The 22,317-nt window shown below is 45.7% G+C and overlaps 1 protein-coding gene and 1 pseudogene across 1 annotated transcript in view; both read right to left on the reverse strand.

Annotated features, from left to right (window-relative positions):
- The window catches only part of BFSP2 (beaded filament structural protein 2, phakinin), a 77,120-nt gene that overhangs the window by 41,954 nt on the left and 12,849 nt on the right, over positions 1-22,317 (reverse strand). The window lies entirely within an intron of this gene.
- On the reverse strand, positions 7,787-8,160 carry LOC104988287 (annotated as a pseudogene).

Here is a 22,317-nt window from a genome sequence, read left to right on the forward strand (position 1 = left end):
CCTCACTTCAACAATTAAAATCTCATGGCTAATGAAAAAAACCTCCATTTCCACTGACCTCTACTCCTTATCTCAGATTGTTATACACATGTCACTTCATCTGTAATTATTTCAGAAACTCTCTTTTGTACTTCTTGTACTTCAACTTAAAAATTAATAAAGCCATGCATACATGTCTAGTTTAAAAATTAGACAGTACTAAAAAGAAATGCTTATAAAGGTTTGTAAAGAAAAAGCACTCCCAGGCCCACATTTTTGTAACCTCATGTCCTAGGCCCCAGCTGTTTGTCTGTTCAGAGCTTGCCCCATCTTTCTACAGATTTTTTGATTGCCTACAGCCATAGGCATTATTTATTGACTTCCTGGTGGACATATGAAGATTTACTGCTCTGACACTCCACCTCCCTTTCCCTTTATTTATTGGCTCTCTTGATAACTTTAAATAATAAAGCTGTATGTCTTGCTGTATCATTTATGGACAGTTTCTTTCTCACATTCACTTTTTCTCTTATAATTGCAGATGTTTTATATTCTAAGGTCAAAAGAGAAGATAGGAAACCAGTTTAATTACTAAACGATTTTAATGATGCCTGTGTGAAATACAGATCCTTTTTGCTAAGAATTACGATGGAAGTGCCCCTGATTGTGAGAAGCTGTGGGCAGAGAGCCAAATTGTTGCTTTATTTCTCAACTGAGCATCCTCAGGCCTGCAGAATAGTCAGCTGTTTGATCATTTTTCATGGTGCTAACCTCTCCAGGGTATGCCTGCACCACCCACACGCAACCATCTTGCCTCACCACCCACCATGTTTGAATTGTGATTCTAACACTGAGTAGCTTAGTTTTTTCTCTTGTCAAAGGGAGCAGCTTTATCTAGATAGTACCAGGCACACAATAATCCCTTAATAGATGTTTGTTGAATGAATAAGTGATACATGTTTAAAGAGCCAAACATGAAAAAGCAATGAGAAACCAGTTCACAAGCATCAGACTGGCAGACCTTTGGAAGTAGAGGATATGAAGGAGGGGGGCCTCATATTCTGTTTCTGGGAGGGTAAGTTTGTGTGGCCACTCTGGGGAGGCATTTGGCAATGTTGGCTAAAAGCTGATGATAGGCAGAGCCCATGCTGTTTCTAGGTACCAGCCTGGAGCCCAGCAGGAAACCCTTTCTTTTTTGGGGGGTGTTCTGTGGCTGCTTGTGGGATCCTAGTTTCCTGACCAGGGATTGAACCGGGGCTCTCAGCGGGGACAGGGAAGAATCATAACCACTGGGCAACCAGGGAATTCCCAGAGACCTTTTCTCTAGTGGGACAGGGAGGAAATACTTTAGGCTTTGTGGTCTTTGTTGCAAATCCACAACTCTGCCTGGGAGTGTGAAAGCAGCCAATTAGTATACAATTAGCACATGAACAGGTGTGACTGTGCTCCAGTAAGACTTTATTTACAGAATAGATGCTTGGCTGGACTTGGCCTGCCTGTAGTTTGCCCAACTCAGACCTAGAAAGAATCTCTCCCGTGTACATGAAGTTTGTGCCCCTCTTGTTTGTGACAGTCAACCGAAGCAACCTCTTTGGTTTGACAGTGAAGCAACCTCTGTCCATCGACAGAAAAATTCATAACCTATGATGTAAATACAATGAAATGCAACATGCATCAACAAGGACAAATCTCAAAATCAAAATGGAGAGTTAAGAAAGCAAGTTGCTTAAGGAAACAGTATATAACAGTTAATTTCTTGTGTCAATTGGACTAGGCCATTTCATGCAAAGATGGGCACAATAAAGGACAGAAACAGCAAGGACCTAAGAGAAGCAGAAGAGATTAAGAAGCGGTGGCAAGAATACACAGAAGAATTGTTCAAAGGTCTTAATGACCTGGATAACCATGGAGAAGGCAATGGCACCCCACTCCAGTACTCTTGCCTGGAAAATCCCATGGATGGAGGAGCCAGGAGGGCTGCAGTCCATGGGGTCGCTAAGAGTCGGGCACGACTGACTGACTTCACTTTCACTTTTCACTTTCATGCATTGGAGAAGGAAATGGCAACCCACTCCAGTGTTTGTGCCTGGAGAATCCCAGGGACGGGGGAGCCTGGTGGGCTGTCGTCTCTGGGGTCGCACAGAGTCGGACACGACTGAAGTGACTTAGCTGCAGCAGCAGCAGCAGGTGGCAGCAGCAGCAGCAGTCACTTACCTAGAACTAGACATCCTGGAGTGTGAAGTTAAGTGGGCCTTAGGAAGCTTTACTATGAACAAAGCTAGTGGAAGTGATGGAATTCCAGCTGAGCTATTTCAAATCCTAAAAGATGTTGTTAAAATGCTGCACTCAATATGTCAGAAAATTTGGAAAACTCAGCAGTGGTCACAGGACTAGAAAATGTCAGTTTTCATTCCAATTCCAGAGAAGGGCAATGGCAAAGAATGTTCAAACTACTGTACAATTGCGTTCATTTCACATGCTATCAAGGTAATGCTCAAAATCCTTCAAGCTAGGCTTCAGTAGTATGGGAACTGAGAAATTTCAAATGTACAAGCTGGGTTTAGAAAAGAGAACAAATTGCCAACATGCATTGGATCATAGAAAAAGCAAGGGAATTCCAGAAAAACATCTACTTCTGCTTCATTGACTATACTAAAGCCTTTGATTTTGTGGATCACAACAAACTGTGGAAAATTCATAAAGAGATGGGAATATCAGACCACCTTACCTGCTTCCTGATAAACCTGTATGCAGGTCAAGAAGCAACAGTTCTAAGTGGACATGGAAAAATGGACTGGTTCAAATTTGGGAAAGGAGTACATGAAGGCTGTATATTATCACCTTGCTTATTTAATTTGTATGCAAAGTTGAGCTGTGAAATGCTGGGCTGGATGAAGCACAAGCTGGAATCAAGATTGATGGGAGAAATATCAACAACCTCACATATGCAGATGATACCATCCTAATGGCAGAAAGCTAAGAGGAACTAAAGAACCTCTTGATAATGGTGAAAGAGGAGAGTGGAAAAGCTGGCTTAAAACTCAACCTTCAAAAAACTAAGATCTTGGCATCCAGGTTCATCAATTCATGGCAAATAGATGGGGGAAAAATGGAAACAGTGGCAGATTTTATTTTCTTAGGCTCGAAAATCACTGTGGATGGTGACTGCAGCCACGAAATGGCTGATTCATGTCAATGTATGGCAAAAACCACTATAATATTGTAAAGTAATTAGCCTCCAATTAAAATAAATAAGTTAATTTTTTTTTAAATGCTTGCTCTTTGGAAGAAAAGCTATGAAAAACCTAGACTGCGTATTAAAAAACAGAGATATTGCTTTGCTGATAAAGGAGCATATAGTCAAAGCTGTGGTTTTTCCATTAGTCATGTATGGTTGTAAAATTTGGACCATAAAAAAGGCTGAGCACTAAAGAATTGATACCGTGGTGCTGGAGAAGACTTTTGAGAGAGTCCCTTGGATAGTGAGGAGATCAAACCAGTCAGTCTTAAAGGAAATCAACCCTGAATACTCTTTGAAAGGACTGATGTGGAAGTTGAAGCTCCAATACTTTGGCCACCTGATGGGACTCATTGGAAAAGACCCTGATGGTAGGAAAGACTGAGGGCAGGAGGAGAAGGGAGCGACAGAGAATGAGATGGTTGGATGGCATCACTGAATCAATAGACATGAGTTTTGTAAACTCTGGGAGACAGTGGAAGACAGGGAAGCCTGGTGTGCTGCAGTCCGTGGGGTCACAAAGAGTTGGACATAGCAACCTAACAACAGCAACAAATGGTGCCAAGATGCACAGATGGTAAAGAATATGCTTGCAATGCAGGAGACCCAGGTTCAATCTCTGGGTTGGGAAGATCCCCTGAAGATGGGAATAGCTTCTCACCCCAGTATTCTTTTGTCTGGAAAATTCCATGGACAGAGAAGCCTGGCAGGCTCCAGTCCATGGGGTCACAAAAAGTTGGACATGACTGAGCGACTAATACGGTGCCCAGATATTTGGTCCAACATTACTCTAGATGAGATTAACATTTTAATTGGTGACTTTGAGTAAAGTGAGAGGACCTCATTCAATTAGTTGAAGACCTGAATAGAACAAAGACTGAGGTCCCGAGAGGAAGAAAGGATTCTACCAGCAGATGGCCTCTGGACTTGAACTGGAACAAAAGCTCTTTCCTAGGTGTCTAACCTGGAGAAGGCAATGGCAACCCACTTCAGTACTCTTGCCTGGAAAATCCCATGGACAGAGGAACCTGGTGGGCTGCAGTCCATGGGGTCGTTAGGAGGTCGGACACGACTGAAGCGACTTAGCAGCAGCAGCAGCAGGTGTCTAACCTGTTGACATCTCGATTTTGGACTTCTAGCTTCATTATAGTGTGAGCCAATTCCTTAAAATGTTTCTCTGAAACATCCTGTTGATTCTGTTTCTCTGGAGAACCCTAATGCACAATGTAATACAATTGAATATAAAGTCTAAAATCATGCAGATAATCCTACAAATGATATATATATATACACACATAGTAAAATTGATAAAAGCATGGTGGGAATGATAAATGCCAAATGTAGAGGAGTGGTAGCCTCTGGAGAGGAGAATGGAATCAGGACAAAGCACAAAGGGGTTTCAGCTGTATCTGAAATCTTTGTGCGTTTTTAAAAAAAAGTCTGTAACAAATAACATTAAGGCGGACAATTTCAGATGCTGGGTACCCATTTTATATATTTGACATATTTTATAAATTAAGAAGAATGAGACAACACCACTCAACAACAAGGGAAAGAAAGTCAGTGCAGTGGCTGGCATGCCCATGCTCCTGAAGTGTAGAGCAAGAGTGGCTGGGACAACTGGGCAGAGGAGGCAGATCAGGGGTCGTGGGAGATGACCAGGTAGAGGGCAGTGGGGACCTCTAGAACTCCAGAAGAGGCCTCTGGGCAGCAAGGATGAAGACGAGGCAGACTTGGCTTGGGAGAGTGGGGCAGAGCAGTGCGGTCTGTGCGGGCGAGGTTGTCGTAGGTGGCTGCAGAGGCTTGGGTCGGCCACTTGGGTATGGTCACAGGTGCATGAGCTCTCCGAGGGGCACTTTGTGCTCACCTGGAGGAGGCTCTGCAGAAATATTAATAGTTATCCTCTACTTCCCTTTGACAAGAGTTGTTCCTGAGAGCTTGCCAACATCAGAGGAATTTGTGCTGCTCTGAAATACACTGGGGACTTGTTGAGGCTTAAACTGAATTGCAAGTTCTTCCTTATTTCAGTGTGGCTGCTGGAGCAGATATTGTCGACGCTCGGCCACATCCTCTTGGATTGTTTTTTCCAACATTTTCTGTGCCTGTGGGTTTCCTGTGCTTTCGCTTCCCATAGTCTGCACTTGGGACTCTTTTTGGAGCAGGGCCCTCAGGCCAGCAGAGCCCACTGTTCAGTTCCCTGGGCTAGTCCTTTGGGAATGACTGACAAGCATGGGGTGCGGAAGCCCAGCTCCCTCACTTGGGATTAGGACAACTTTGAGTGGAAATTCCCCTCCTGAGTTCCCCTGAAGCTGAGATGATTTGCTTGCTTGTTTCTCCCTCACAGGTTTTCCAGGAACACCTCTATAATATGCCACCTGCTAAGGAGTCCTAGACTTGGGCTCTGCCTCTAGGGCATCCATCTAAGACAAGCGTTCTTCTCATCCCAGAAACTCTCTGGGGTCAGGATACCTCAAGCTGTCTCATGGGCTGTTGGGCACAAAGGCCGTAGAATCAAACTACCCAAGTTGAAAGACTTGTCTCTATCACCTATTAGCTGTGTGACCTTGCAAAAGTTACTTAACTGTTCTGTGCTTCAGTTTACTCATCTTTATTTTATTTTTTAAGTTTTATTTTTTCATTGAAGTATAGCTGATTTATGAAGTGTTGTTTCAGCTGGACAGCACAGTATTTCAGTTGTATATATGTTTATATTCTTTTACATATAGACTTTTTTATATATATTCTCTTACATATATATTATCTTTCAGATTCTTTTCCCTTATAGGTTATTACAAAATACTGAGTAGAATTCCTTGTGCTATATCATAGTTCTAGTTTGTTATCTATTTTATATATAGTAGTATGTATATGTTAATCACAAATTACTAATTTATCCCTCCCCTCCCTATCCCCTTTGGTAACCATAAATTTGTTTTCTAAGTCTGTGAGTTGCCTTATCTTTATTATTATTATTTTTTAAATTGGAGATACAGTTCACATTTTATTCAGTTATCTGCCATATTATCCTTGAAACCATTAATAACCCCTCAATCACAAAAGAAGCAGGGGGAAAGACATGGATTTTTGTGCAGAAGTCACTCTCCACCAAAAGCAATTCATAGTCTACCATGTTTCATGGCTGTGGTTTTCCCTGGAGCTTCTTTTCTGAGGGGAGCGGGGAGAGGGATCTGTTTCTCACAAATATTAGTTTAAAACAAATAACATGACGTACTGTATCATGGGAAAAAAACAACAAGGCCTAGTTCCTGGTGAAACTGCAACCAGGGCGGCCTTCAGGAAAGGATCCCTGCAGTCTCCTAGAGGTGACAGTCAATAACCCTTCTGCCCCAGCCAGTTAGTAATCGTAAGAGATAGCCAGGTGAATGACAGAGGTAGTCATTAGCTGGAGGACCATGAGCTAGACTCTCTAGAACAGGAATGGCTGAGTGAGTCAGAACGGGAGGGACACATCTACAGAGGCTGGAGAAAAGTAATTAAGAATAGGAAAGGGTGGAAAGACACAGGTTTCCCACCCTGTAGGAGACCCACAGAAAGATGGGAGCCAAGGGCAGTCCTGTGCTTTTCTCTGAGACAGGTGTACACTGTACCGGTCCTGCAGTTTTCAAATAAAAACTGGAATGCTGCTGAACTAGTGCAAAGTGAAGTCGGAGTAAACACTGTGTGAGGCGATGGGACAGGTGTTAGGGTTGAAAACGAAGCTGTCTAAGTTGCCGTCCTGACCTGAAAGTGGCCGTCAGACCTGCACACCACAGAGCACTGTGTCGGAGGCCCGAGTGAAAGGAGACACCACTTCCGGCTGGGAGGGCAGAAACGGCATTCTCCAATCCTTTCTTCTGGATTCCTAACATGTCCTCTGTGTCACTGCTCAGCCCACCCCATTCCAGGCACTTGTTTGTCTTCCTTATCTTTCTCTGTAATGTGAAATGGAAGCCTGAGAGAAGATCCTGCCTCACAGGTGTCCAATAACTGGGTGGAATTGATGTGCTGTGGAGGCCTCACTCTATTTTGGATCAAGTGGGTAGAAAAAAATTGGAGGAAAGGCGAGCTGATAAGATGGTGGTGGTTAAGGGTAAGGTGTTTTAATCAGAAGGCGTGAGCAAGGGTATCTCAAACTTAGTATGTGGCTTAAAGCAGGTGACAGGGAGAATGTCAGTGCAGCCAAGGACCACAGGAACGTAGCTGGGAGCGCTTTGCCAAATACGTTAGTCTGCGTAATTAGAAAGCTAAAATCTTTTTCTACTATCTACTTAACTTTAACTAGAGCTGACGAGGGAATCATGAATAACTAGAGGGCCTTAACTTTCTAGAAAGTAGGAACATCAAGTAAACACAGCACCCCTCAAAAAAGATGAGGCTGAATATCAAAGTATAGAGAAAGCTTTTGAATATCTTCTTTTCTCCCCCTAGGAACTTTATATGCTGTATTTTCTCTCTCTTTTTAATTAATTAATTTATTTTTAATTTTTTTTTAAACTGAAGTATAGTTGGTTAAAAACATTATATTAGTTTCAAGTGTACAATAAAGTGATTCAGTTTTTTTGGAGTATCTTAAGTTTGTTTTTGGCATTTTGGTCTAAAAGCAATCAAGTAATAGAGAGATGCCATCCCGAAAAGGAACGTCTGTAGGAACCAGAGCAGTTGGGTCCACGTATTCGTGATGCCTTTAGACTTGCGCAATACAATGGCATACAAGGACACTCCCACGAGAATCATCCAGGCAAGCCAACACCAACCATGCACGAGGGTGTGATGATGCTTCAGCGAGTACTGAGTGAAAGGCCCAGGGGTCCCAGGCTCTGATAAGGAGTACTCTCAGGCCAGAAGACCATCCACGTGTAATAGCCAAAAGAAAGGATGATGACAGTAACCCAGAACAGACGGCTCCTCTGGAAGTAGGCCTCATCTCCTCTCGACTTCCCCATCGCTGCAGAGCACATCATGGGATGCCTGGCAGGCCACTGGCAGTGTGCGGGGAGATAAAGCTGTGAGTTGCCTTATCTTTAAAAGGGGGATTATAAAAGTGTGGGCCACATAGAGTTGTTGTCAGGTCAAATGGCTTGAGAGATGCAAGAACCTCAGAACAAATTCTGGCATATGGTAAGTGAAGTGAAGTCACTCAGTCTGTCCTACTCTTTGCGACCCCATGGACTGTAGCCTACCGGGCTCCTCCGTCCATGGGATTTTCCAGGCAAGAATACTGGAGTGGGTTGCCATTTCCTTCTCCAGGGGAACTTCCTGACCCAGGGATCAAACCCAGGTCTCCCACATTGTAGGCAGACACTTTACCATCTGAGCCACAAGGGAAGCCATATGGTAAATGCTCAATAAACATTAGCTTTGTTACCCTCCACTAGAACTTAAGGGCAATCAGGAATTAATATGCTTTGCCCCTGAACCTGGGTCTGAACACCCAGGCTAATTTAATGAAGGAGATAAACCCTTCTCTGTTATATGGACATAAAATCTCAATTTATTACGATGGTGTAGGATGGGCAGGTCAGTAGATTGGCAGGGTGGATGTGGCTAATAGTCTATTGAAAGAACTATAGAAGAATCCTCACCCTTCCTTTGCCTGAGATCCCACCTCACCTTCTAACCCCGGGGCTGGTTGAGGAGCAGGAAGGTGGGTTTGGATTCCATGTCCAGGAATGGGATTTGATAGGGAGACAATTAGAGAAGGGCACCAGCAAAAAAGAGAGGACAGAACTCAAAGTATTACATTTGAAATAGGAAATCAAGTTTCCAGTCCTGGCTCTGGCCTTTACCAGGCACGTATTTCTCACCTCGAAGTCTCAGTTTCCCCATCGGTAACAGAAGGTAATTACGCTGGATCTGACTATGGAGACAGCAGAGAACTGCTGTGCACTGATTCCTACAGATGGCGCCAAAGCAAGTGTTAGGAGAGCAGGGCCATTGCACAGCCCAGATTATCTTTGGAAATCCCTTAGGAGGGCTCTATTTGGGGCAACTGACAACCAACACATCCAGGACAGCCAGGGTTTTTCTCCAGATGAGATAGCTGATTTAGAAGAAGAGCTATGCTATCTGGAAAGTTCCTCTCTTGAAACACCGCATCCTGCTCAGCAAGGTAGAACCCTCTCAGCAGGAGCTGCGGTGGGAACTAAGCCTGTGGAAGAGGAAGCAAATTCGTCTCCTGCTCAGTACAGGGCACATCCTCATGGAGGGAGAAGAAGGCCAGCACCAGTTAAAAGGGGTTTGTCTCTCCCTGCACTGATTAAGGTGCAGGACACGTGGGGCCTTAGGGCAGGAAGTGGAGCGCTGAGCTCTGCTGCCTCTCACACTGGAGGCCGAGGCCCTGCAGATTGCTTTGCCTATGGCTTGCAGGAAACCTCAACTCAGACATTTCATGTTGCAGTTTTAGAATGCAAAGGGCTCTTGGAGATCACGCAAGATGAAGAACCAAGGCACAGAGAGGTGTGATGGCTGGTCCCTCTGCTCTTTAGTGACCATAGCAAGGACTCATGGGAGAAACATGGCCTTGATCAGAGAGACAGGACTTCAAACCCTGTCTTTGTCACCTGTGGATGTGTGATGTTCTAAAGGCCCCTGTTTGTAGAATGGGAATAAGGAAACTTTCTCCCCAGAGTACCAAGAGGACTAAACCACGTGCATGTGTAACAGAATGTTAAATTGTCTGAGCCCAGATGGGAAGCTGCTCACTCCTCTTTCAGTGCCCGGAGGTTCACCTGCCCCCACAGCAAAGGCAGACCCTGTGACAGGTGTGACAGCCTGGGCTCCACTGAGAGGGGTTTACCAGAGGGCACCTTTGGGGGTGGGGTTGCCGTGGGGGCACCAGCAGAGGAGAGGCCTCTCCCTGCAGCTAGTCCTGCAGAGGGGGAAGGGCGTCTCAGAAGAGCTAAGAGAAACGTCCTCAGGAGAAGAAACCTGGTTTAAACTCCAGCCACACCCAGACATTGTGAAGCCACCTTATAACAGTGTCTCTCAAGGAAGAACCTTTCTGCCTTCCTTTCCTCTCCTTCCTTCCTGCTTACACACTGACTGCATTAGAAACAGCAGCGGGGAGGGCAGGGCGGGGCCGGGGGTTGCCTACCTGGGAGGAGGGAAAACGTGGGTCCATGGGTTGAATAATATATTGACCAGTCATGTTGTTTACTGGATTGAGACAGTGTTTTGGGACTTAAAATAAGCATGGGATTTTTAATTACCTATAAGTGATTAGAAAAATCCTGAGACCATTCATATTTTCAACAAGGGGCAGGAGACAGCATGTACCTCCCACTGAATACATTGAAAGGGACCTTGGAAGAGGTCCCTTTCAAACCAAAGCTGCTTTTGTAAGCAGACCTCAAGAGGCCCTCCTGTTTAACACACAGTGGACACCCATCACACACCCTGCACTATGCTTCGGCACACGGCAGGCTCTCAACAATGTGCGGATTCATTTATTCACTCCTCATCCCTCTTGGCTCTCCAGGTCCTAGAGGCCAAGAATTTTGACCCTTTAATATCCGAACTCCATAGTGCCTGGTGCAGAGTAGACCCATCAATGCCTGATGAATGAACAGAATAAAAGTGAGTTCTGTGCCAGCTCCACAGCAGCCACCATGACAAAGGTTACACTGTGGAGCCTGCTGCTGAGGAAGGGGGTGGGGCCAGCACACGCCGTTATTGCTAAGATTCTGTACTTACATGTGACACTAATTATACCCGCAGGCTGAGGAGCTGCAGCCTAATCTCTGACACTGACAGGGCGTTTTCCCCACTCATATTATTCTCCTTCAGTTTCAAAAGAGTTGGGGCCATGATGGCAGGTGTAATTCTGTCTGTCCTTTTGTAGATGAGAAGATGAAGGTGGAGAGACTGGGGACCCAGGCAAAGTCTTTGGTGAGCTGAGAGCAGATGGGACTCAGGACACCTACTGCAAACTCAAGCTCTCATCTAAAACCCAAAGCCACAGAAAATGCAACTGAAAGAGAAAAGGAGGAGGTGGTTTCTCCCACCACAAATGGAAGCAGGAGAGAATAAGAACAGACTTGCTAGATAATAATATGCAAAGTCTTGGGGCAAAGTGCAATTTTATGGTTGATTTATAATCCTCAGGAAATTGGGAGCTGTCATGAAAATCCTGACATGAACGGACTGACTGAGGGGCGGTATGAAGTGTGTGGCTGGCCTCTCTGGATCAGGGTGGCTCTAGCAATGAAGGGATGATTATAGGCATCCAGAACTTGGCACAAATCAGATTTTGCAGCTGGGTGACTAGGAGTTCAAGCCAGTTCCTAGACGGTCCAGAAGGTGGCGCCACTTGCCAAGATAATCTGGTCAAAGACAGCAGCCTGAGACCCCGCCCGTCCTCCGCCCCCAGCCCCGCCTACAAGGGAGTCCCTAGCCGCTCTAATTTGGCCTAGAGTCTACTGTTGGATTTCTATCACAGAGTGAGATGCTTTTCAGACACCAAGGGTACATCTCTGATTCAATTCAGTTCAGTCGCTCAGTTGTGTCCAACTCTTTGCGACCCCATGAACTGCAGCATGCCAGGCTTCCCTGTCCATCACCAACTCCCAGAGCTCGCTCAAACTCATATCCATCCAGTCGGTGATGCCATCAACCATCTCATCCTCTGTCGCCCCCTTCTCCTTTTGCCTTCGATCTTTCCCAGTATCGCCAAAGGATTGCAGTTTCAGCTTCAGCATCAGTCCTTCCAATGAATATTCAGGACTGATTTCCTTTAGGATGGACTGATTGGATTTCCTTGCAGTCTAAGGGACTCTCAAGAGTCTTCTCCAACACCACGGTTCAAAAGCATCAATTTTTTGGTGCTCAGCTTTCTTTATAGTCCAACTCTCACATCCATACATGACTACTGGAAAAACCATAGCTTTGACTAGACTGACCTTTGTCAGCAAAGTAATGTCACTGTTTTTTAACGTACTGTCTAGGTTGGTCATAGCTTTTCTTCCAAGAAGCAAGCATCTTTTAATGTCATGGCTGCAGTCACCATCTTCACTGATTTTGGAGCCCAGAAAAATAAAGTCTGTAACTGTTTCCATTGTTTCCCCATCTGTTTGCCATGGAGTGAAGGGTCCGGATGCCATGATCTTAGTTTTCTGAATGTTGAGTTTTAAGCCAACTTTTTCACTCTCCTCTTTCACTTTCTTCAAGAGGCTCTTCAGTTCCTCTTCCCTTTCTGCTATAGGGTGGTGTCATCTGCATATCTGAGGTTATTGATATTTCTCCCAGCAATCTTGATTACAGCTTGTGCTTCATCCAGCCCAGCATTTTGCATGATGTACTCTGTATATAAGTTAAATAAGCAGGGTGACAATATACAGCCTTGATGTACTCCTTTGCTGATTTGGAACCAGTCTGTTGTTCCATGTCCAGTTCTAACTGTTGCTTCTTGACCTGCATACAGATTTCTCAGGAGGCAGGTCAGGTGGTCTGGTATTCCCATCTCTTTAAGAATTTTCCACAGTTTGTTGTGATCCACACAGTCAAAGGCTTTGGCATAGTCAATAAAGCAGAAGTACATGTTTTTCCAGAACTCTCTTGCTTTTCCGATGCCCCCACAGATGTTGGCAATTTGATCTCTGCTACCTCTGCCTTTTCTAAATCCAGCTTGAACATCTGGAAGTTCACAGTTCATGTACTGTTGAAGCCTGGCTTGGAGAATTTTGAGCATTACTTTCTAGTGTGTGAGATGAGTGCAATTGTGTGGTAGTTTGTAAATTCTTTGGCATTGCCTTTCTTTGGGATTGGAATGAAAACTGACCTTTTCCAGTCCTGTGGCCACTGCTGAGTTTTCCAAATTTGCTGGCATATTGAATGTAGCGCTTTCACAGCATCATCTTTTAGGATTTGAAGTAGCTCAACTGGAATTCCATCATCTCCACTAGCTTTGTTTGTAGTGATGCTTCCTAAGGCCCACTTGACTTCACATTCCAGGATGTCTGGCTCTAGGTGAGTGATCACACCAGCGTGGTTATTTTGGTCATGAAGATCTTTTTTGTACAGTTCTGTATTCTTGCCACCTCTTCTTAATATCTTCTGCTTCTGTTAGGTGCATACCGTTTATATCCTTTATTGTGCCCATATTTGCATGAAATGTTCCCTTGGTATCTACAATTTTCTTGAAGAGATCTCTAGTCTTTCCCATTCTAGTGTTTCCCTCTATTTCTTTGCATTGATCACTGAGGAAGTCTTTCTTATCTCTGCATTCAAATGGGTATATCTTTCCTTTTCCCCTTTGCCTTTAGCTTCTCTTCTTTTCTCAGCTATTTGTAAGGCCTCCTCAGACAACCATTTTGCCTTTTTGCATTTCTTTTTCTTGGGGATGGTCTTGATCACTGCCTCCTGTACAATGTCATGAATCTCCATCCATAGTTCTTCATGCACTCTGTCTATCAGACATAATCCCTTGAATCTATTTGTCACTTCCACTGTGTAATTGTAAGGGATTTGATTTAGGTCATACCTCAATGGCCTAGTGGTTTTCCCTACTTTCTTCAATTTAAATCTGAATTTGGCAATAAAGAGTTCATGATCTGAGCTACAGTCAGCTCCTGGTCTTGTTTTTTTCTGTATAGAACTTCTCCTTCTTTGGCTGCAAAGAATATAATCAATCTGATTTTGGTATTGACCACCTGGTGATGTCCACGTGTAGAGTCTTTTCTTGTGTTGTTGGAAGAGGGTGTTTGCTATGATCAGTGCATTCTTTTGGCAAAACTGTTAACCTTTGACCTGCTTCATTTTGTACTACAAGGACAAATTTGCCTGTTACTCCAGGTATCTCTTGACCTCCTACTTTTGCATTCTAGTCCCCTATAATGAAAAGGACATCTTTCTTGGGTGTTAGTTCTAGAGTAGAAGGATGTGAGCTCACCTTCTCCTGCGAGAACTCCAAAATTACAACTCGCTGCTGAACAACCATTGACAGGAGAATGTTGGATCCCACCAAAAACAGATACCCCATGTCCAATGGCAAAGGAGAAGCCCCAGCAGAACAGTAGGAGGGGCAAAAATCACGTTTAGAATCAAGTCCCATACCTGCCAGAGATACTCGGAGGGCTCAAACAAAGCCTTGTACATACCAGGAGACCCCACAGAGATTGAGCCAGACCTGCCTTTGAGTGCTTGAGTGTCTCCTGTGGAGGTATGGGTCAGCAGTGGCCTGCCGCAGTGGGCAGGGGTTCTGGGTGCAGCAGATCTGGCTGTGGCATAAGCCCTCTTGGAGGAGGTTGCCATCAACCCCACCATAGAGCTGCCAGAACTTACACAAGACTGGGGAAACAGACTCTTGGAGGGCACTAATAAAATCTTGTGTGCACCAGGACCCAGGAAGAGGAGCAGTGACCCCACAAGAGACTGACCCAGACTTGCCTGTGAGTGTCCAGGAGTCTCAGAAAGGAGGCGTGGGTCAGTGGTGGCCTGCTGCAGGGTCAGGGGTACTGAGAGTGGTAGGGGGTGCCTGGGACCTTTTGAAGGACGTCGCTATTATCTTCATTATCTCCAAACACCATAGTTTGGTCTCAGGTCAGACAACAGGGAGGGAACACAGCCCTGCCCATCAACAGAAAATTGGATTAAAGATTTACTGAGCATGGCCCCACCCATGAGAACAAGACCCAGTTTCCCCCACAGTCAGTCTCTCCCATCAGGAAGCTTCCATAAGCCTCTTATCATTATAGTTAGAGGGCAGACAGAATGAAAACCACAATCACAGAAAACTAATCAAACTGATCACATGGACCACAGTCTTGTCTAACTCAAAGAAACTATGAGCCATGCCACGTAGGGCCATCCAAGACAGATGGGTCATGGTGGAGAGTTCTGACAAAACGTGGTCCACTGGAGAAGGGAATGGCAAACCACTTAAGTATTCTTGCCTTGAGAACCCCATGAACAGTATGATAAGGTAAAAAGATATGACACTGAAGGATGAACACCCTGGATAGGTTCCCAATATGCTACTGCAGAGGAGTGGAGAAATAACTCCAGAAAGAATGAAGAGATGGAGCCAAAGCAAAAACAACGCTCAGTTGTGAATGTAACTACTGATGTAAGTAAAGTCTGATGCTATAAAGAGCAATATTGCATGGAAACCTGGAATGTAAGCTCCATGAATCAAGGTAAATTGTAAGTGGTCAAACAGGAGATGGCAAGAGTGAACATCAACATTTTAGGAATCAGTGAACTAAAATGGACTGGAATGGGTGAATTTAACTCAGATGGCCATTATATCTACTACTTGGGCAAGAATCACTTAGAAGAAATGGAGTAGCCCTCATAGTCAACAAGAGAGTCTGAAATGCAGTTCTTGGGTGCAATCTCAAAAATGACAGAATGACCTTTGTTCGTTTCCAAGGCAAACCATTCAATATCACAGTAATCCAAGTCTGTGCCCCGACCAGTAATGCTGAAGAAGCTGAAGTTGAATGGTTCTATGAAGACCTAAAGACCTTCTAGAACTGACACCCATAAAAGATATCCCTCTCTGATTGCCCCTGCACAACTGCTAATTCCTTCATCCTGCAGTACTGAAGAGTTGGCTGAGCAGATGGTACTGGGAAGGCCTTACAATCCAAGCAGTTATTATCATTTTAATCACTACACACAGTGACATAAATTACCACTACAGTTAATTGAGCACGTGCCTGGCTAGACACTAAGCTAAATGCTTTCAGTGAATTATTTAATTCCCATGACAATCCTGTAGGGTATATATTATTATCCACATGTTACAGATGAGGATGTGTTGAAATTCAGAGAGGCCAATAAATTTGTTTTCCATCACAAGTCCAGTCAATTGCAAAGTCAAATTTGAATGCAGTTCTTTTTGGACTCTGTAGCTTGTACCGTGAATCACTGTGAGGCACTGTCTCCTTCTGTCCTCCTCCCTCTCTCCTCCACTCTCTCTGTGCCTGGCATTGTCCCAGGGGTTAGATTCAGGACCTGTTGGACTAAACCTCTGCTCTTGGGGATGAATGACAGCAGTGGGCCATGGGAGCGTGATTCCCATCTGAGAACAGGAAAAAATATTCACTTGTATCCAGGACCACCTTTAGGTCAGGCATGATGCTGGGGGGTGTTCAAGCTGGAAATTCCAGGTGTCTATTTAATCTGGGTTTTTGTGATCATGGATCAGGTGTGGGCTCTGTGCTCTCTCAGTAAGCCAATTTCTCCCTTCACTGCCAGTTAGCAAGACCTTCAATATATTCTGGCAGGTGTGTGTGTGGGGGGTGGGGGGGGGCGGGTCAGTAAAACTGATTCATCAGTACTGGAGCACAGGCACCACTTGACCCTTGAAAATGAAGCAGGTGGCCAACATATGCTGAACAGTCCTATCCCAGCCGGCCAACTAGCATAGCCATGAAAGATTAGGGAACCAGGCAGATGGGAGGGAAGTTTCTTCTCTTAGGCGTCCTCCATGGCTTGGGGATAATGAGGAACAGTGACAGAAGGTCTAGGGCCAAGGCTTGGGAGATCAGAGAATTTCACCCTCTCATGTTGTAAGTGTGATTTCACTTGGAGTGAAATGGGTTTGCTGCAGGGCACACAGCCTGTTAGCTCTGAAGTGAAGACAGACGTGGGAGTCACCCGTACTTCGTGTCCATGGAATGAAGTAGAATCTGACCTATTACCTGTGTGTCTGCAAGATGTCAGTTTGACCCAATCTCATTTAACAGTTGAGGAAACTGAGGTTCAGAGATGTGGAATAACTTGTCCAAGATCATACAGCAACTTAGTGACATTTACTGTGTTTCTAATATATAAATATAAAAACTCTTCTGGGTTCTCTGTACCATGTGTGTGGTTTCATACACCACACAGATTTGGAATCTGATTTCAAGTGCAAAAGGAAGTGAGGGTGAAATGAATTAGGTGCAGAAATATTGACATTTCTGGAACCTTTAAATGACATTTGAGGAAACAGGATAAAATGTTGGAAATTAAGACTGTAATGTGATATAAACAATAGCTGATGTTATGGGTTGAACTGTGTACCAGCCAAAAGATATGCTGAAGTATCTGTAAATGCAACCTTATTTGTAAATATGAGGTTTTTACAGATGCAATCAAGATGAGGTCATTAGGGTGGACCCTAGGCCAGTGTGACGTGGTGTCCTTATAAGAGGGAATATTGGACACAGAAACACAGGGAAAAGGAAGTTAGAGACTGAAATAATACATCTACAAGCCAAGGAAGGTCAAGGACTGCAGGCCTCCACCAGAAGGTAGAAGAAGACTTGAAACAGATCCTCCCTTAGAGACCTTGCTCTTGCTGCTGCTGCTAAGTCGCTTCAGTCGTGTCCGGCTCTGTGAGACCCCATAGACGGCAGCCCACCAGGTTTCCCGTCCCTGGGATTCTCCAGGCAAGAACACTGGAGTGGGTTGCCATTGAGACCTTAGGAGGAACCAACTCCCCTGACACCTAGATTTCCAACTCCAGCCCCAGAAGTGGGAGAGAGTCCCTTTCTGTTGTTTAAGCCACCCTCTCTGTGGTGCTTCCTTATGGCAGCCAGCAAACAAGTATAATGGAAAACCTCTTATTAAGTAGTTACTTTGCGGGTCATGTCTCTCTGTCGATTTAATCAATATTCATTGAGTATCTACTATGTGCTAGGCACTGTCTAGGGTGCCAGAGAAAGATCAGGGAGTAGAGAGGCAGGAAGTCCCTGCCTTCTGGAAGCTTCTAGTTCCCTGCGTTATCTCCCAGAATTCTCACAATTCTGTGAAATAGGGTCATCCCCCTCACCTTGAGATAAGGGCCTCATATTAGGGAAGGACAAAGTCGGGCCTGGTCTCTGTCACTCTGTTCCACTCATTTACAGACTGATTCCTGGGGGGAGAAGGTGAGACAGGCAGGGGTGTGGGGCCCCAGCATTTCTGAGATCAGAGTCCTGCTTCCCAAACAAACCATGCCTTGGCCCAGCCTGGAGAGCCCTGCGTAGCCACATGTGAGGCAGAGATCTCGACTTGCCAGCTCTGTCTCCAAGTCCCCTCTTCCCCCACTGAGGTCAGGCTGCTCAGGAGGCCCAGTTTGGGCAGAGGATGGAAAACCCTGGGCCTAACAGCAGGCAGCTGCAGTTAAGAGCTGGGCCGTGGTACGGTCAACTGAATACAAACGTTCACAGTGTATCAGCGACCACCAGTGTTGCTCTGCGATCCTGGTGGGGGGCGGACAGAGACAAGGCCTCCGCATGATCGCATCTGAACCAAGAGGCAAGGTCAATGCTCTCCAACCACATAAACTCAATGGGCTCCTTCCAGCCAGTGCTGTGAGGGACTGCTGTTTACTCACAAGGGCCCTAGGCCTGCTGCACCCTGTCCTCTGGGTCCAAACTGTAAGCTACCCCATCATCCAAGAGCCCCTGGTTCCTGACAGCATCAGATACAGAACAAGTCCTTACTCTTAACTTCCTCCAAATTGCCCAGTACAAGCCTACACCTCACAACAAGCTCCTTGCAATCCCTCTTCCTGAGATGTCCCAGGTTCCCTCAGAGTGTTTCTCTCCTGCTTCAGCAAGCGATACACCTGACTTTGTCCCCCTATCTGTGTACTCTTAGTGGTCAGCCTGGCTGTAACTGGTGCCTGCCTCGCTCTCAGACCCAGGTCCTTCGGGGTCAGCACAGGGGGCTCCTCCCACTGGGCGTGGCCTCTCCTCCCAGGAAGAACCCTCAGCACTTCAAGGGGCCCCGTGGACCTAGGTGTGGTGGCAGCCATCACCCCTGCAAGGGAGACTGTGGCTCCACCGCAGTCTGTGGAAGCCTCTGATGTAGGAGAGCGTTTTCCAAGGAGCACCCCTCTCTCCTCCCCCATAGGCTCCCACCGGAGCTCCTCAGCTCCATTCAGATAAAGAGGTTCTGCCTTCAGGGCCGACTGCTCAGCACATTTTTCTAAGCATTAAAAAATCACTGAAGAAGAAAAATAGAAATCCCTGGGGGGCCGCACCATTCCCCGACAGCCAAGCTATTAAACTTTCAAGTCCCAGTACTGAGCGGCCTGACAGCTGGAAGGCGCCCAGCCTAATGTGTCCTCGCTAAAGCAGTTCGTTCCAGTTAGAGCAAGCTTGGGTAAGGATCAATCACTGTTTCTGGCAGTTCCTACCAAATTAGAAGAGGAAGAAAAGCAGAGAAAAAGGAGGCATATCCCAGAGTTTAATCTCCTCTCAGAGAAGGGCTCTCACTGACTATGACTCCATCTTATCAAACAGTAGGCACTCAGGGGATCACTGGCCCGTCTACCCTTCAGGATCTTGGGTCTCTTATTTATTCTTTTTTTTAAAAGTCTTTATTGAATTTGTTACACTATTACTTCTGTCTTATGTTTTGGTTTTTTGGCTGTGAGGCCTGTGGGAACTTAGCTCCCCCATGAGGGATCGAACCTTCACCCCATGCATTGGAAGGTGAAGTCTTAACTACTGGACCACCAGGGAAGTCCCTGGGGTCTTTTAAATGAGTTTAATAGGAGGCTTTTCATAATTTTTGGGGGGCAGCCAACACTGAGTTGGTCCTGACTAGAACACTAACTCACAGAGAAACTGCATCTCTGTGGGCCTCAGTTTCTTTGTCTATAAAGTGGGTGTTAATGGCCTGAATTGTGCCCCCCTCTCCAACGTGCATGTTGAAGTCCCAACCCCTAGCACCTCAGAATGTGACTGCATTTGAAAAGGGCTTTTAAAAAGGAGATTAAGTTAAAATGAGGTGGTGGTAGTCTGATATAAGTGGGTCCTTATAGGAAGAGGAAATTTGGACACAGGTCTCCAGTACTCTTGCCTGGAAAATCCCATGGATGGAGGAGCCTAGTAGGCTGCAGTCCATGGGGTCGCTAAGAGTCAGACACGACTGAGTGACTTCACTTTCACTTTTCACTTTCATGCATTGGAGAAGGAAATGGCAACCCACTCCAGTGTTCTTGCCTGGAGAATCCCAGGGACGGGGGAGCCTGATAGGCTATAGTCCATGGGGTCGCAAAGAGTCGGACACGACTGAGTGACCTTTTACTTTACTTTACTATAGAGGGAAGACCATGTGAAGACGCAGGGAGAAGACAGCCACCTGTCAGGCAAGGAGTGAGGCTTCAGAGGGAACAATCCTGCAGACACCTTGACCTCGGACTTTCAGCCTGCAGTACTGTTAGAAAACAAGTTTCTGTCGTTTAAGCCACCCAGTATCACCCAGTCTGGTAATTTTCTATGGCGGCCCTGGCAGACTGATCAAGTGGGCATGCCTCCATTTTTCTGGGTGACACAGACACTGTTGAGAGAATCCACTGACAGTGAATAAAGCTCCTGGTAGTATCTGCCGGTGTCACACTGATGAAGGCGCTACGTGAGCAGCGCAGAGTGATGGAGCACACAGTTCATCTCCATGGGTTTTATCAGAGAGCAGGGTTCTTGGGAGGGAATCGTATAGAACTCCCAGGGCACCTATGCCCGCTCCAGAGGGCAGCTGGTACCTGGGTGAACCACCTGGCAAGTGGGGGTTGCCCAGGGGTGCCCCCTGCAGCGAAGGCCTGGCCTGGCTGGCTCTGGGTGAGCTGCCAGGTACCTATGGGAGCTAAAATCCCATCAGGTGCAATTCACTCTGCAGGCAGTGCTTCTGGGGACAGGCCAGGAACCTGTCTTCCTTGTCTCATTCACACTTCACAGCCACACATGGGCAAAGAGCCTTTCCACCTTTATTAGGAACATAAACCAGCGCTAGTAAGTTAAGAGTCACATCCCTCCCCAAGTAACAATCAATTTGTTTATCAAATAACCTTCCTCCTCAGAGTTAGCTGGGAACAGGCCTGTGCAGTGGGCCCTTACCTGAAGTGGTCAGAGATGATGAAGAAATAACACAATTAAAGGCTGGGGGTGAGGCCTGGAAGTACTTTGCTCAGCCAGGGAGGGTAAGGGAGGGTGGGGCCTGGGTGCCAGGAGAGGGGCCTCTGTCCTTGGTGCTGGGAGACACAGCTCCAGCAGGTGTGGGCGGCGAGGGTTCTTTGCCTCGGGTGAAACTTTGCCCAGCGTCTGCTGAGAAGGGGGCCTTTTAAACTTTACTTCTCTCCCCATGTTTTCCTCATTGGTCCCTAAAATAGTTAAATAAAAACTACCAGTTGGTCGGTTTTGTGATGGAGTTTTCCACTCTGTGCACACTGCTTTTTGTTACTTATTGATAATGGCTGACATAACTTCTCATTTCTGCTAAATAATGTATTTGTGACACTCTGCTCTACCATCTCGTTTACAACCAGGTAAATGAGTCTTTATGTGCTTTTTTCCAGCCAGACAACGATAAACTAGATTTTATTTTCCTAAATTGAGTCGTCAACTTTGGTAGATCAGCATAAACCTTTTAGGGGAGTGGGGGTGGGTATGGATTACATTCTGCTGGGTTCAACCATTTTTTCAATAACTCCCTGGAAAGAGGCATCACATTTGTCCTTGGCACTTGCCTGGATTGTTGTAATTTAGTTCTTCTGAAAAGTGTAGGTCGGTGGAGGGTCTCTCCTATTGCTCTTGGGGTTTTGTTTTGAGAGAAGGCTGTTGGGAAAAGTCTTCTTTCCTCACACCTGGTTTGGTACTTCTCTGAGGCTGTCGGGGCTTCACCAGCACTGGACCTGACTGGAGCTCACCCAAGTCATTGGTAGCATTTTTATTTATAACTTTATTTTCTTTTAAGATAGATCATTCAAATGGTGCAAGAGCCCAAAGTAAGCCTGTTCCCACCGTGTCTCCGGTCACCCAGCTCCACACTAGAAGCAGCCATTGCCACCACGTGTGTATCCTTCCAGGGACAGGCTGCACTCCACCTTTCTTCCTCTCCCCCTCCCTCCTGCCCTTCTTTCCTTCTTCCCTTCCCCTCTTTCTTTCTTTTTCCTTCCTTAAGGACCCCTCTCTCTTTCTTCCTCTCTCTCTTTCTTTTGCCTTAAATGCAAATGGTAGCATAGCATAGATAGGTTTTGCAGTCTGCCTTTTGATTTTTTAAAAAAATATATATTTAGTTTCACAGGTGGTTCAGTGGTAAAGAAGCTACCTGCCAAGCAGGAGATGCAGGTTCAATCTCTGGGTTGGGAAGATCCCCTAGAGAAGTAAATGGCAACCCACTCCAGT

This window comes from Bison bison, unplaced genomic scaffold (assembly GCF_000754665.1).
Source record: "Bison bison bison isolate TAMUID 2011002044 unplaced genomic scaffold, Bison_UMD1.0 scf7180017864119, whole genome shotgun sequence".
NCBI lineage: Eukaryota > Metazoa > Chordata > Mammalia > Artiodactyla > Bovidae > Bison > Bison bison.